Source organism: Podarcis liolepis (assembly GCF_965112155.1).
Source record: "Podarcis liolepis genome assembly, chromosome: 12".
Lineage (NCBI taxonomy): Eukaryota > Metazoa > Chordata > Lepidosauria > Squamata > Lacertidae > Podarcis > Podarcis liolepis.
Window position 1 is genome coordinate 16,697,553 of NC_139563.1, and position 12,836 is coordinate 16,710,388.

At 45.1% G+C, this 12,836-nt stretch overlaps 1 long non-coding RNA gene across 1 annotated transcript; it reads right to left on the minus strand.

Moving 5' to 3' along the window:
• Positions 1–7,072: 7,072 nt before the first annotated feature.
• Positions 7,073–12,325, minus strand: LOC310689561. The gene is made up of 2 exons (XR_014517494.1): positions 11,796–12,325; positions 7,073–8,794 (listed from the first exon to the last, which is right to left on the minus strand). It is a non-coding gene; the product is annotated as an uncharacterized lncRNA (long non-coding RNA).
• Positions 12,326–12,836: the final 511 nt, after the last annotated feature.

Consider the following 12,836-nt stretch of genomic DNA (forward strand, 5'->3'; position numbering starts at 1 on the left):
AGCTACTCTCGCCCCGCCCCCTTTACTCCTTCTCCTCCACCCCCCCTCCCTCCGCCACCTCGTGATCCCATTACGCCGGCTCCGAGCGCTGCCCAATCTCGAACAACAAAACTCGTTACACCGCGTTCCAATGATGTCAGAGCAGCCCAATGGGCGCCCGCGACGCATCCCGGCTCCTCCTGGCGTGACCGAACCTCTCCGTGACGCCGCGCCCGATTGGGCCGATTCGAAATTCGAGCCGCCCTGATTGGCCGGCCGCGCGGCAGGCTATTTTTAGAAGGGTATATAATGCCGGGGAGCCTGTTTTAGAGAAGCGACTCGGAGCGAGAAGGGGAACGTTTTGCTTGTTGTTTGCGGTTGCTAGAGAAGGAGAGGGGAGGAGGGGAAGGTTGCAATGCTGAGCGTGGCGTCCGGGGGCGCTGCTGAGCCGCGCAGGAATAGCAGAGGGAAGCTGAATCGCCTGAGACGTTGCAACAAGCTTTTTACCAGGGGAAACTGGGAAGGGGGGGTTGTCATTACACGTGGGTAACGTTTTCTTACGTGCATTGTTTCCCGTGCATTCCCCACAATGCAACAGAATTCTGCTCCTGGCGTTCAGCGTTGCAGTTTGCAGGAGAAATCGATTCCCCTACCCAGAAAAAAATAAATGGTTTCAACTTTAATGCGTGCTTACTCGGAGGAAAGTCTCGCCGAATTCAAAAGGGTTTTTTCGATTTGCCAGCAAGCGAAGGCTTGGAGACTTGCGTTTAGTGGGGCTGCACTGTAAATGGATATTTGTTGCAGCGCTGCTTAACTAATGCTGGCTTCTGTCGGGAGATCATTTGCTACACAGCAGCCCCTTACACTGCTTTAGGAAAAAAGGAGCTGTAATGGATGGTGGTGGTGGTGGTTTCTTTAAAAAAGAAATCTAGTTTTTGCATTTGCCACCCCAGCTCTGCTTACTGTATCTGCCCTAAACCTTGTGAATTTCGTTTCTTCAGTTTCATGGTGGTTTCGTTTAGGAAGTGCTTCCCATGAAAGCACCTAAAAGCGTAAAAATATACATAAAACCATTTTTATATATATAAAAAATTACACCCCATACCAAAAAAGAATTACATACGTACATGAAAGCAACTTCAAATCCATTAAAGAGACTGACAGAAAAATATCCACTGAGAAGAAAGCATTCCTCGCAAGGTTGTTGTGAAGAGAACCAGACATCCCATTTTGAGCTTCATGGGGGATGGGTGGGGTAAATAATTAAGCCCAGGGATCCACTTATTTATTGCATTTCATAGAATTGTATACTTGGAAGGGTCCCAGAGGTTTTCTAGTCCAGCTCCCTGCAATGCAGAATTCAGAGATAAAGAATGGGATGGGATGATGGGAGTTGTAGTTCAGTAGCACCTGCCAAGCCAAAGGTCTGTACACCAGCTGTATCTCAGTCACCAAATGACTTTCCTCCTACAGTGCTCCATTTGTTCAAATGAGGTTGATGTGGACCTCATAGTGGTTAAATAGAGATTTCTAGCAAACCAATAGTATGTTCTCATGTACCTGTCACCAGTTATGGGGTTAGCTGTCTTGCATATCATCTTCCCTGCCTCAACTTCTCAATTCTTCAAAAAAATGCACGGTAGATATATTTAACCATGTCTACTCAGAAGAAAATCCTATTGAGTTCAGTGGCACTTACTCCCATGTAAGTAGTGTTGACATTGTAGGCTAAGACTGCAGTGCTGATCTCACTTACCTGGGAGTAAGCCCTGTTGAATCAAGCAGGACTTACTCCTGAGTAGACATGACAGGGATTGCTCTATCTACCAGGGGTCTGATTTTTCCCTACTGAAGTGAACCGCCAAATGTCAGGTCTGGGTAAAAGAATCATAGAATCATAGAGTTGGAAGAGACCACAAGGGCCATCGAGTCCAACCCCCTGCCAAGCAGGAAACACCATCAGAGCACTCCTGACATATGGTTGTCAAGCCTCTGCTCAAAGACCTCCAAAGTAGGAGACTCCACCACACTCCTTGGCAGCAAATTCCACTGTCGAACAGCTCTTACTGTCAGGAAGTTCTTCCTAATGTTTAGGTGGAATCTTCTTTCTTGTAGTTTGGATCCATTGCTCCGTGTCCGCTTCTCTGGAGCAGCAGAAAACAACCTTTCTCCCTCCTCTATGTGACATCCTTTTATATATTTGAACATGGCTATCATATCACCCCTTAACCTCCTCTTCTCCAGGCTAAACATGCCCAGCTCCCTTAGCCGTTCCTCATAAGGCATCGTTTCCAGGCCAAAAAGGCCTGGGTCAAAAGCAGATCCTCATGATTTTTTCACAAGATGTCACCATAATAATAATAATAATAATAATAATAATAATAATAATAATAATAAAAAATCATAATACGTACTATCTCTTTTGTGAATGGATTTTATACAAATAAATAGTGTGACCGCACTTGGAATACTGTGTACTGTTCTAGTTACAATATTTCAAAAAAGATAGTATAGAGCTGGAAATGATGCAGAAAAGGACCCTCGGTGTTTGGTTTAAAAATATTTTACACACCGCTGTCTCTGAAAAACGTAACTCATTTGCTGAGAGTTTCATGAGCCACAGCCAAATCAATGGGTTATGCAGCAACATGGTGGATGCTTATAATTTCTATCAAGAGACAAACACATGACTGGCAAGTTCCCACAAAATTTCATTTTATTTGACTATGCACCAAGACTCAATGTCCTTTACCCCTTGGTACTTCTGTGGTGCTGATAATTTCATACCCATGACTACATTGCTATATTGCTAATTTCCCATGCTGTTTCCATATTTTGAGTCGTATTTTATTATTGTTATTATTTCAGAGCTTAAATAGCAAGCCATTGTCCTGGTATATTATACTAGAATTTATGTAAAAGTTAATCTGATTGATTAATAAAGGGAGGGGGGATGTTGGAATCATTTCCCAATGAAGGAAGGCTATAGCAGCATTAACCAATCCAGATGTCCTCTTTTACTGAGCATTTATCAGGATTTGTCCCCATGATGTTATCAGTGCTAATATATAATTCTCTCTTCAATAATGTTTTTGCCTGTTTATACTGTTTATCTTTATGCAAGAATTGGGAGTCTCAGAGCATAAACTTCCAACAGTGATTTCTTATTTGCAATGTTTTGAAAAAGGAAAAACTATTTGGTTATTGGGCCACAGTGGATTGCTTCCTTTATTGATGAGGCCATCACAGCTATTTCTACCCATGTTTGCCTCAGTTACCAGCTTGCTAAGGACACAACTGGAGTCCTGATCATTTATAAATGAGATGGGGTGGGATGCACATGATCCTACATCTCATTGCTCTGGAAACTTGTAGATCTGCAGAACTAGCACTTTTACAAGTGCAACATAATGTGTGTTCTGCATTTCTGAGAAATCAGAATTTTAGCATGACAGCTCTTATCCTCTGCAACTCTCTGCCTTTTGACAAGCGCCATGGTTGTAAGTGGTTGCATGTTAAAAACTTTTTTGTTTGGACTGAGCTCAGATTTTAAATTTTATTATGTCCATTTGTTTGATGTATTGACTTTTATCTGTATTGCGATAATTTTATCACATTGTATTCAACAAAGACATTAGTGCAAGGACTTCTGCCTGTGCAACAGTACTTCGTCTCCCCACATCACCCCCAAAATCTGTTCTAGTTTTTCCCCTGACTCGCTGGAGCAGATTTGTGGGAGAGGGAGATGCAGCCATAAGAAAGGCAGAGAAAGTCCTATTGAGCAGATGGAACTCATTTAGAGTCTAAACCTCTCAGGGAAATGCAATGATTAAGCAGCATATAAATCTTGTAGAATAAAATAATACTGGAAAAGTAGGGCTCTGGGTTGCACTGGGGAAACTATGTTGTATTCTGTGTTCTGTCTTGATGACCATAATGGCTCAGGTGGGGAGGAAAAGGTTTCATGTTAAGGCATCCTTAAGAAAATACCAATAGCTTGGGGGCAGGGGAGAGATTTTTTTCCAGTTTGCATTTAACAGCAAATTTACCGAATTCTCACTTTGTAAAACAGTGTGCAAACTGAAACACAGCCTTCCTTTGAAATTCACTCTTCTCCAAATTTTGCAGATTAGTTCTCCAACCAAGTGATGTGTATAAAAATACATAAAGTGTGCATATATTCATGAAAATAACGCACAAAAATACTTTATGTTAGGGGAAATTGCTTTGCACAAAAATCGTGGATGTTAGGGTAAAATTGCAGTGAAATGCTAAGGAATTTTCATGAAGGCTTTTTTTTTAGGTAACTGATGTGCTAACGTGGAGAACCGACCTTAAGACAGTAAAAATGAGAAACCGAAATTGACGTATTCTCTTATCCCTTGAAAGGCGCATTGCTGCTGGGATTGCTGTCCTAGGCCCCCCTTTCTAGTATGTGACAGTGTCCTTCAGCAATGTTGAGGCCTGGCCAAAATAAATTGGAGAAGAGGGACAGTCTGCTGACATACCCCCAGCTTCAAACCTCTGTGCTCTGAAGATTTGGGAGGTCTACCTCCCTCGAGAGCTAAGCTGCTTGCATTCTGCAGCGGTGCCAGTCTCCCAGTAATCCCCAAAGGCAAAAGACTGGTTGTTATGTGAGTGTATTTGGTTATGGAAATGTCTCCCTCTGTCCCACAGCAGCTTGTAACAAAGGTGTTTGCATATCGTAGGTATCATGGTAATTATTACTACTTTGGCTCTTGGTCCTGTAAGTAGCCCCAACAGAGAGTTATCACCAGCGGTGAGACAACATGATTTATTGCCGCCGTCCACAACAACAACAAACTGCATGGATGTGTATAAGAAAGCTTTGAAACGCTGGGGCAGGGTTAAAACGTTTGGAGGTAAATGCCACAGCAGACATGGAGTCTATGAAACCCAGTGGGATAGTTAGGCTCAGAACTGAGAAAGAGAGAGGTAGATGTTCTGCCTTCAGGGCTGTGATGTCTTCTTGGTCCCCTGTGATTTGTGGAGCATCATCTGATCCTAAAAAACAAATTGCACCTGGTTTTGATCACATAGATGTTCAAATGGCACCAGGAGTTACCCGAAGACCTGTTTAGCAGAGCTGATTAGTCTCCGCTAGAGCCTTTATTGGTGATGATAGATTTGCTCCCATTATTCAGGCCCCACCATTCTTGAGAGGCTGCTCATCTAGCATTGTTGTGACATAACTATTGGCAAAAATTTTATTGGATTTATTCCCATGCATACTTCCTGGATTCAGCACTGTCTGTGGAAGCATACGCAACATCTGTGCTTAGGTAAAGGGACCCCTGACTGTTGCGCTCATCTCACTTTATTGGCCAAGGGAGCCAGTGTACAGCTTCCGGGTCATGTGGCCGGCATGACTAAGCCGCTTCTGGCGAACCAGAGCAGTGCACGGAAACGCCGTTTACCTTCCCGCTGGAGTGGTACCTATTTATCTACTTGCACTTTGAAGTGCTTTCGAACTGCTAGGTTGGCAGGAGCAGGGACCGAGCAATGGGAGCTCACCCCGTCGCAGGGATTTGAACCACCGACCTTCTGATTGGCAGCCCTAGGCTCTGTGGTTTATACCACAGCGCCACCCGCGTCCCAACATCTGTGCTTAGGAGTGCCTTTTATCATCTTAGATCGCATGCTGTCTCAATAATCCATGTGTTGGTCACAGCCAAGTTAGACTACTGTAATGCGCTGTATTCAGTGCTGCCTTCAAAGATGATGTGGAAATGCCAACTAGGGCACAATGCAGTCCCTTTTGATCCTTTGTGTTTTAAAGGCCCACCAGCCAGGCTTTCATATCAACAAAGGAGACTAGCCTGGTGTAATTATTTTTTGACACTTGCTGGTTCCAGGGGAATAGAAGTGTCTAGTACAGGGGTGGCCAACTCCCAAGTGACTGTGGTCTACTTACAGAATTAAAAACTGGCAGTCATCTACCCCCGTTTTTATGGAGGAGCCCTGTTTTTAAAGGGTTTTTGGGGGGGGGAAGAGGAACCAACAAATTGCTGGGGAAACAAACAGCCTCACTGAGTAAACTCCATCTTCTGTTCTACAGATCATGCAACAATGGAGGGTGGGGTGAGGGGGTGGGGCCGGGTTCGATTTTACCAATGCTAAGGAAAGGGACCCAGTGATCGACCATCTACCAAAACCTCCCAGGGATCTACCAGTAGATCACGATCGATCTGTTGGACATCCCTGGTCTAGTACATAACTTAATGCACACTGGTCTGGTACCAGTTTTTAAACACCCTGAGCCATGATTAAATTCTAACACTTACTGGTCCCAGGAATTTAGTAGTGTTTAGCATTTCCCCCTTTTGGCAAAAGTGGATGAAATTTACAGGTACAAGAACCCCTCCAGAGTGGATGAATCCTTCAAAATTGCAGACAATAGAGCTCAGGAGCTTTGGGTGGGGAAAGTAAAAGAGATGCACTCTCTTCCATAATCCCTTATGTGGGATTCTTCACACAGATAGTTTTTTGAGGATAGTCCTCTACCCACATTCTGTAGCAGTAAAGTACCGGAAAGATTGTACCATGCATTTTGTGAGAAAAGTCATGTAAATAACACGGATGGAGTCCAGGGATAAAATAAATCTTAATTACTGAGGGCACTGGACAAAAACTGTACAATTTGAGGAGAGAGCAATTTGAGGAGAGTTTTTCAGACTTCAGGCCTTGTATTTAGCAGGGAGACACTAAAACATACAGAGGTAAAAACTCCCTCTGAATTACGCAGCCAATCAGAGCATATGCTACTTCACTAGGGCACTCTGCACTCTGCTAATCAAGACTTCCACCCTCCTTTGGGTTATGCTTGCAGCCTGATACATAATGGCACACATTTGTGACTAAATCTATGCAGTTACATAATTCTTATACTCTGCTGCCTGCTTCACAAAGGAATTAAAGTTATGCTAATATGCACGGGGTTACTCCGAGTTCCAGGTCTTGCATGCACAGAACTAAACAGTAATTCTGCTGTGGGTGGGGCCACCATGTAAATGGTTATGAATCACGACAAACTACTGCCCTGAGCAGTCCCAGCTCAAGGAGGACAAACGACTGGTAGTTTAATTCTTTATTGACAAAGCACAGTCTTGCGGTAGCTCCTAAGGTGCACAGAACACACAAACGCTTCTGGCGACTAAATAGCTGCTGGCATCCCCTCCCCAAACTTGTACTTTGAGCTGGACTATTGGAGCAACAGCACAACCACTCCTTCACCCAAGCTTATATACCTTTGTCTGATGGGGCGCACACAAGCGACCTGCGACAACTTCTATGCAGAAGTTGGCACTGTCAGGGATTGGCTAGACAAAGAGGAGTGGTGGGAGGCACCAGCCAGGGACCTCTCATGGGAAACCCCAGAGGAGGGTGGCTCTGAGCCAGAGGATTGGTGGTGGGACATGGAGAAGGGAGAAGAGGGAGGGGCTGGATGCTGAAGGGGCAACAGGGTTTAGTGAGCAGGAAGAGCCTGTGACAGGGAGCAGTTCAGACCCCAAGGCTGAAGCAGAGGAGGTGGCTCAAGAGGCTGCTTCAGAATCCAAGGATTCTCCCCCTCCTGCTGCGACAAGCTTCCCTTCTTGCTGATCTCTAAGAACGTGCAGAATATTGAGAGCAGAACAGAGTCCAGAGGTGCACAGATGTCATTTGAGACTGCTTGGGAAACATACGGGAGAGGTGAGGCCTTAGAAAGGGTGGAAGACAGGGACCTTCAGTCCTGGCAACTGCTCCACAGGGGGCAAGACCTACTGAGAAGTGTTGCTGAGTTGTTTGCCATTTCCTTGAATGAAGAGTTAACTTTACTGACAATGGAGCCCTGCGTCTTTCGTGCTGACCTGAGTCTGGCTCTAGCCCTGACAGCTGCAGTGCCAGTCTCTTCAGGCCCCTCCGGGGACAGAGGGGGTTCTACTGCCCACCCCATGGCACTATATTTTCCTCCGTTCATTGTGTGTCCTGTTCTTCCTCCTACCTTGGCTCCTTCCCCACATCCTGCACCCATCCCTGATCCTGTCTTGCTCGGACTATTCCCCTGTCTCCAGTCCCCTAGCTCCTGCCTCGTGGGAGGTACAAACCCCATAAATTGCTGTCCCATTCCCTGGGTCAGCCTCTGGCCTTGCAGCCTTTGTCACCTGTTCCTTGGCACCCTGCCAGTCCCTGACAACTACCAAGATCTAATTTTATATCTATTCAGCGTTGAAGACATTTAATTTACGAGTCCCCAGGAAAACTGCCTGGGTGTTCTGATGTTCCTTGACTCTTTCAACAGCTGTACGTATAGTTCATAATTGCTAGAAAACAGTATGGTCCCTGATTCATAGGTAGGAAAAGAACTCCACATTTTTACATCATCTTGTATTATGTGGCATAGAGAAATGTTCTAGAGAAGGAACTCTGTCTGCTTTCTTGAATTTGATGCCTTAGTCCAATTTTACTTGGTTTTCCTCAATCCCTCAAAGCTCCTATGGACTTACAGTTAAAGTGTACAAACATGGTACTCACAAGAAGGTGTTTGGGGAGATGTGTCTTGCACTGTGTACAGTTCCAGTTTTACTATGAAACCTAATACTTCAGTGAAAAGTCTGGGGTGAGATGGGGATTTTGCAACAGAATACATGCATCCAGCCATGAACCTCTGCAAAATGTCATGTCCTAAGGCCGGAATGTGAATATTGGGACCTATAGCAGAACTTTGCTGGATGTTTGAAACTTTCAGACGTCCTTTAAGGCAGGGCTGGTGAGCTTGTGGTTCTCAAGCGTCAGGAGCCAGAGCGCAGGAGTAGGTCTGTAATAAAATACCCAGTGTCAGCGAAGTTAACTTTTTAGTCAAAGAAACCAAAACAGTGCAGACCTAGTGTTCACAGCAGCCCTTCCCAGTAGGTCTTGCCCCAATGAGGCATTGTGAGGACCGAAGGTCCTTGCTTTCCCACCACTCTCTATGGCTTCTATGGTTTATTTTAAAGTTATTGTGACTTTTATATAGGATCTGATTGTTACTATTAATGTTTGATGTTTTGTTATTATTATTTTTGTGTGTGTTGGAAGTCGCTCCGGGGTGGCTGGGGCAACCCAGTCAGATGGGTGGGGTATAAATAGAACATCATCATCATCACATTTTCCTCTGTATTCTGGGAGACCTGGGTAGGAGGGGAGTTGGTTGCAGCAGGAGGGGGAAACTCCCTGGATTCTTCAGCAGTTATGTCTCATCTCTGTTTTTCTGGTCCCCTTCCTCCCCTGCCTCTGAGACTGGACTGCTCTCTGTCCCAGCCTCTTCCTGCTCACCAAACACTGTTGCCTCTTCAGCTTCCAACACAACCCCCTCCCAGTCTACTCCCTCTGACCACTCATCACCGTCCCACCAGCAATCCCCTGGCTCTGAGCCTTCTTCCCCTGGGGGTTCCCCAGCTGCTGCCTCCCACCATTCCTCTGCATCCAGCCAGTCCATGATATCAAGATGCCATTGAACTACAACCCCCAACATCCCAGATGTTGGCTGGGGCCAAAGAGTCTGTGTCCAAAAACATCTGGAGAGTTATAGGCTTTACGATGCCATGGACTAACACAGGTTGTTGTGGTGCATTTGTTAGGACTTTGAATTGGGACAAAACGTGTCTTTGATCGTTGCTCAGGGTCAACAGGGTTATTATCCCTTGCTTCTGTGGAAGTTAAGCACTGGAGGTATTGAGCACTGTGTATTATCTTAAAATAATTTGTCTGAATCAATCCACTGAAAGGAGAACAAAGGCTTGAAAACACATGTCCCGAAACACCCTCTCCAGAGTTCATTCTGGCAATCCTGCAAGGCAGAGAGAGTCTGGAAGGTGAAGAGAACTGATTTGACATGTGGGCAGATAAACGGTGATATGCTCTACTTGTCTGAGACAAGAGGGGAAAGTCCGTGAATTGAGATGATGATGGTGACCAGGTTCACCCTGCAAAGAATGTCGGTGACGTACTGCTGAGTCGTTCCTGTCAATGACGCCGGTGAGACAATGGAATGATTGGCTGGGAGCAGTTGTGAAATCGTCAATACTGGGAAGCAGTCCAGGCAAGACAGGACAGGGAAGTCAAGGAGAGTCTCAGGAAACTGGCGGCGATTAATGCACCATCAGCCCTGTTGTAAAACTGTTAATGCGACTGTCCATGCAATCCCTCCTGTCACTCAGCTCATCTTTCCGTTTTGCATTTGATGGACTTGGCAACCAGCTGTGGTGTTGATCCATGTGATTTAAGAACACGAGAAGATCCTGCTGGATCAAACAAAAGGGTTGTCTGGTCCAGCAACACATGAAACTGCTGTATATCGAGTTAGCCCATTGGTTCTCCTGGCTCAGTATTGCCCATGATGATTGGCAGTGGCTATTTTGGGTAGGAAATGCCGGAATTGAAGCTGAGACCTTCTGCATGCAAAGGAGATACTCTACCACTGTGGTCCTCCCTACAGCAGCCAATCACATGCCTCAGGAAAACCAACAAACAGGAAGGCAATAGCCCAGGCCCACTGTTGCTCTCTCATACTGCTTCTGGTCCTCAATCCCACTACCTTTCCTCAGAGGTCCTTAGCAGGAACTGTTGCCCGGCAACCGCCAATAGCTGGTAAGGAAAGATTGGCCTCCATCATGGGCAGGGAGCCAGCTGCCCCTTGCCTTAGAGATCACCGATGGGCTTTCCTGCCTATCAAGGGCTGGCACTAAGGAAGATCAAGGATGGGGGTGCACAATGCTACCTGAATATCTATCTCTACCACTGTAAAGATACCATGTTCTTCCTGTTCCTGATGCTGTGACTAAGATTTTCCTTGCGAGAATATTTTCTAAGCCACTTACATTTCTCTCAGGAGAAATATAAGCATGCTAAAATAATGGAATAATAAAAGTGTGCAGCTTGAGTCATCATGCCCACAGTGAAGGTTTTCTAATTCATGCTAATAGAACAAGCAGCTCTACTGGGGAGGTTTGTTAGGGCTGCCATATGTCCGGCTTTTCCTGGACATTACCGGGATTTCAAAGGCAGAATTGACTTGGGGGGGGGGAGCTCAGCAACTTTTGGGGTGTCCTGGTTTTTTACTTTTTGAAATAAGGTTTGTGGAAATGCTCTGTGTATATCCACCAGGAACCTATATTTATTTTAGTTTTAAAAGCAGTTTGAGGGCTTAAATTTTTTGGGGGGGGGGCGGGCCCCAGTGTAGTGTGTGTGTGTGTGTAATTATACACAAAGAAAATATAAAACAACAATGAAAAGAAAAGCAGGGGTATGTAAATAATACAGGTAGTGAGGTTGTGAAAGAGATATTTGCCCTGAGAGTCCGCATATTAGAGGGTCAGCTGGATTGTAGTTTAGAGGTTCAAAGCACTGCTCAGCCATAAAGCTTTACTGGGCAACTTTGTGGGCCAGTTTCTGTCATTTGGTCTAGCCTACCTTACAGGGTTGTTGTGAGGATAAAATTGGATGGAAGAGTAAAAACCATGTATGCTACTCTGATCTCCTTGGAAGATATATGTGTAAGGTTCAAGAGAACAGTCTTATGCATGTCCGCTCAGAAGTACACAGGAACATAAGAAACTGCCTCCTGTCGGTACTGAAACCCCATTGACATCAATGGGACTTATTACCAGGATAGGATAGCATTGTAGCCTCAATGCATTCATCTTTGAAGACTGGGGATTTGAGGGAATTGTCTAACCTCTAGAGCAATTGATCGATGGATTGCAGACCAACACTCCTTTCTTCTAGAGAGTTTTTTTTTCTCCCGCCACTCTTTTCAGTCAGGATGGCGTGATTCTTACCTGCTACTGTCAAAAACCTTCTGTGAGCAAAGGCGAAGCTGTCCGTTTCCTTGCCCAAAGCTGTCACCTGCCTTCATCAGATGTAGGTCTTCCCCGAATCCTTTCTTTCTTTGAAGAAAGTCTGTCAAAGGCTTGATTGGCAGGTGGAGATCCACAGCCGGCATTTATCGAGCTGGGCGCACACACAATGCTTCAGGAGAAATTACTGTTTTCAAGAGCTGCACAATTAGTTTGATACTTTGTATTGGTGAAGTTGAGTCTTTCCCTCTCTCCCTCTGTGCGTGCATAAAACCATCATTTGACCTTAATTTTGAGACGCATGATAGAGAAATAAATATGATTCGTTGAACGATGAATAGTGTGCCGTGTTACTTGTGCTTAAGGAGCCGGGGGTGGGTGGGTGGAAATATATCTTACCAGCTGATGTTTTTCTGTTTCCATCTGATGGAATTTACAGTAGCTCAGTCACACGTCTGTCCTTAAAGATTGCTGAATGCTTTGGAAGAGAGCACATGCACACTGGACCACGCAGTTCTGAGATGATTCCATTTATATGGATTTGCTGGTTTGCTTCTTGTTGTGTGTGTGACTACATTATTTTTATAGCCAGGAACATTTTTCAGGCAAACAAGATCTTTGTTTTTAAGGATGTCCCTACCCCTCTTGCACATTTTGTGCCTGAGAACACAATCCGTCAACGTTACCAGTGAAATTATCTGATCCAAAACATTTCACATAGGAAAGGGAGGCCGGTTGCCAAGTCAGCAGACACGGCTCCCACGCAGGAGTAATTTTACACCTGTGAGGTGTGTCAGTTCATCGATGCAAATGGGTAAATGCTTCCATTGTCCAGACTGGGACAGAATGTTTTTTCTGAAGATTATTAATTGCTTATAACTTGGGGAACGGGAAGTGATCGTCAGCCCTGATCTCATTAACTGAAACAACAAATCTGTAAGGAGGCAGGGATTACTATTCACCAACGGAGGGCCCATTATTGTATCTCTGTGTTTGCAGGAAGTGTGTGTGTGTGCATGTGGC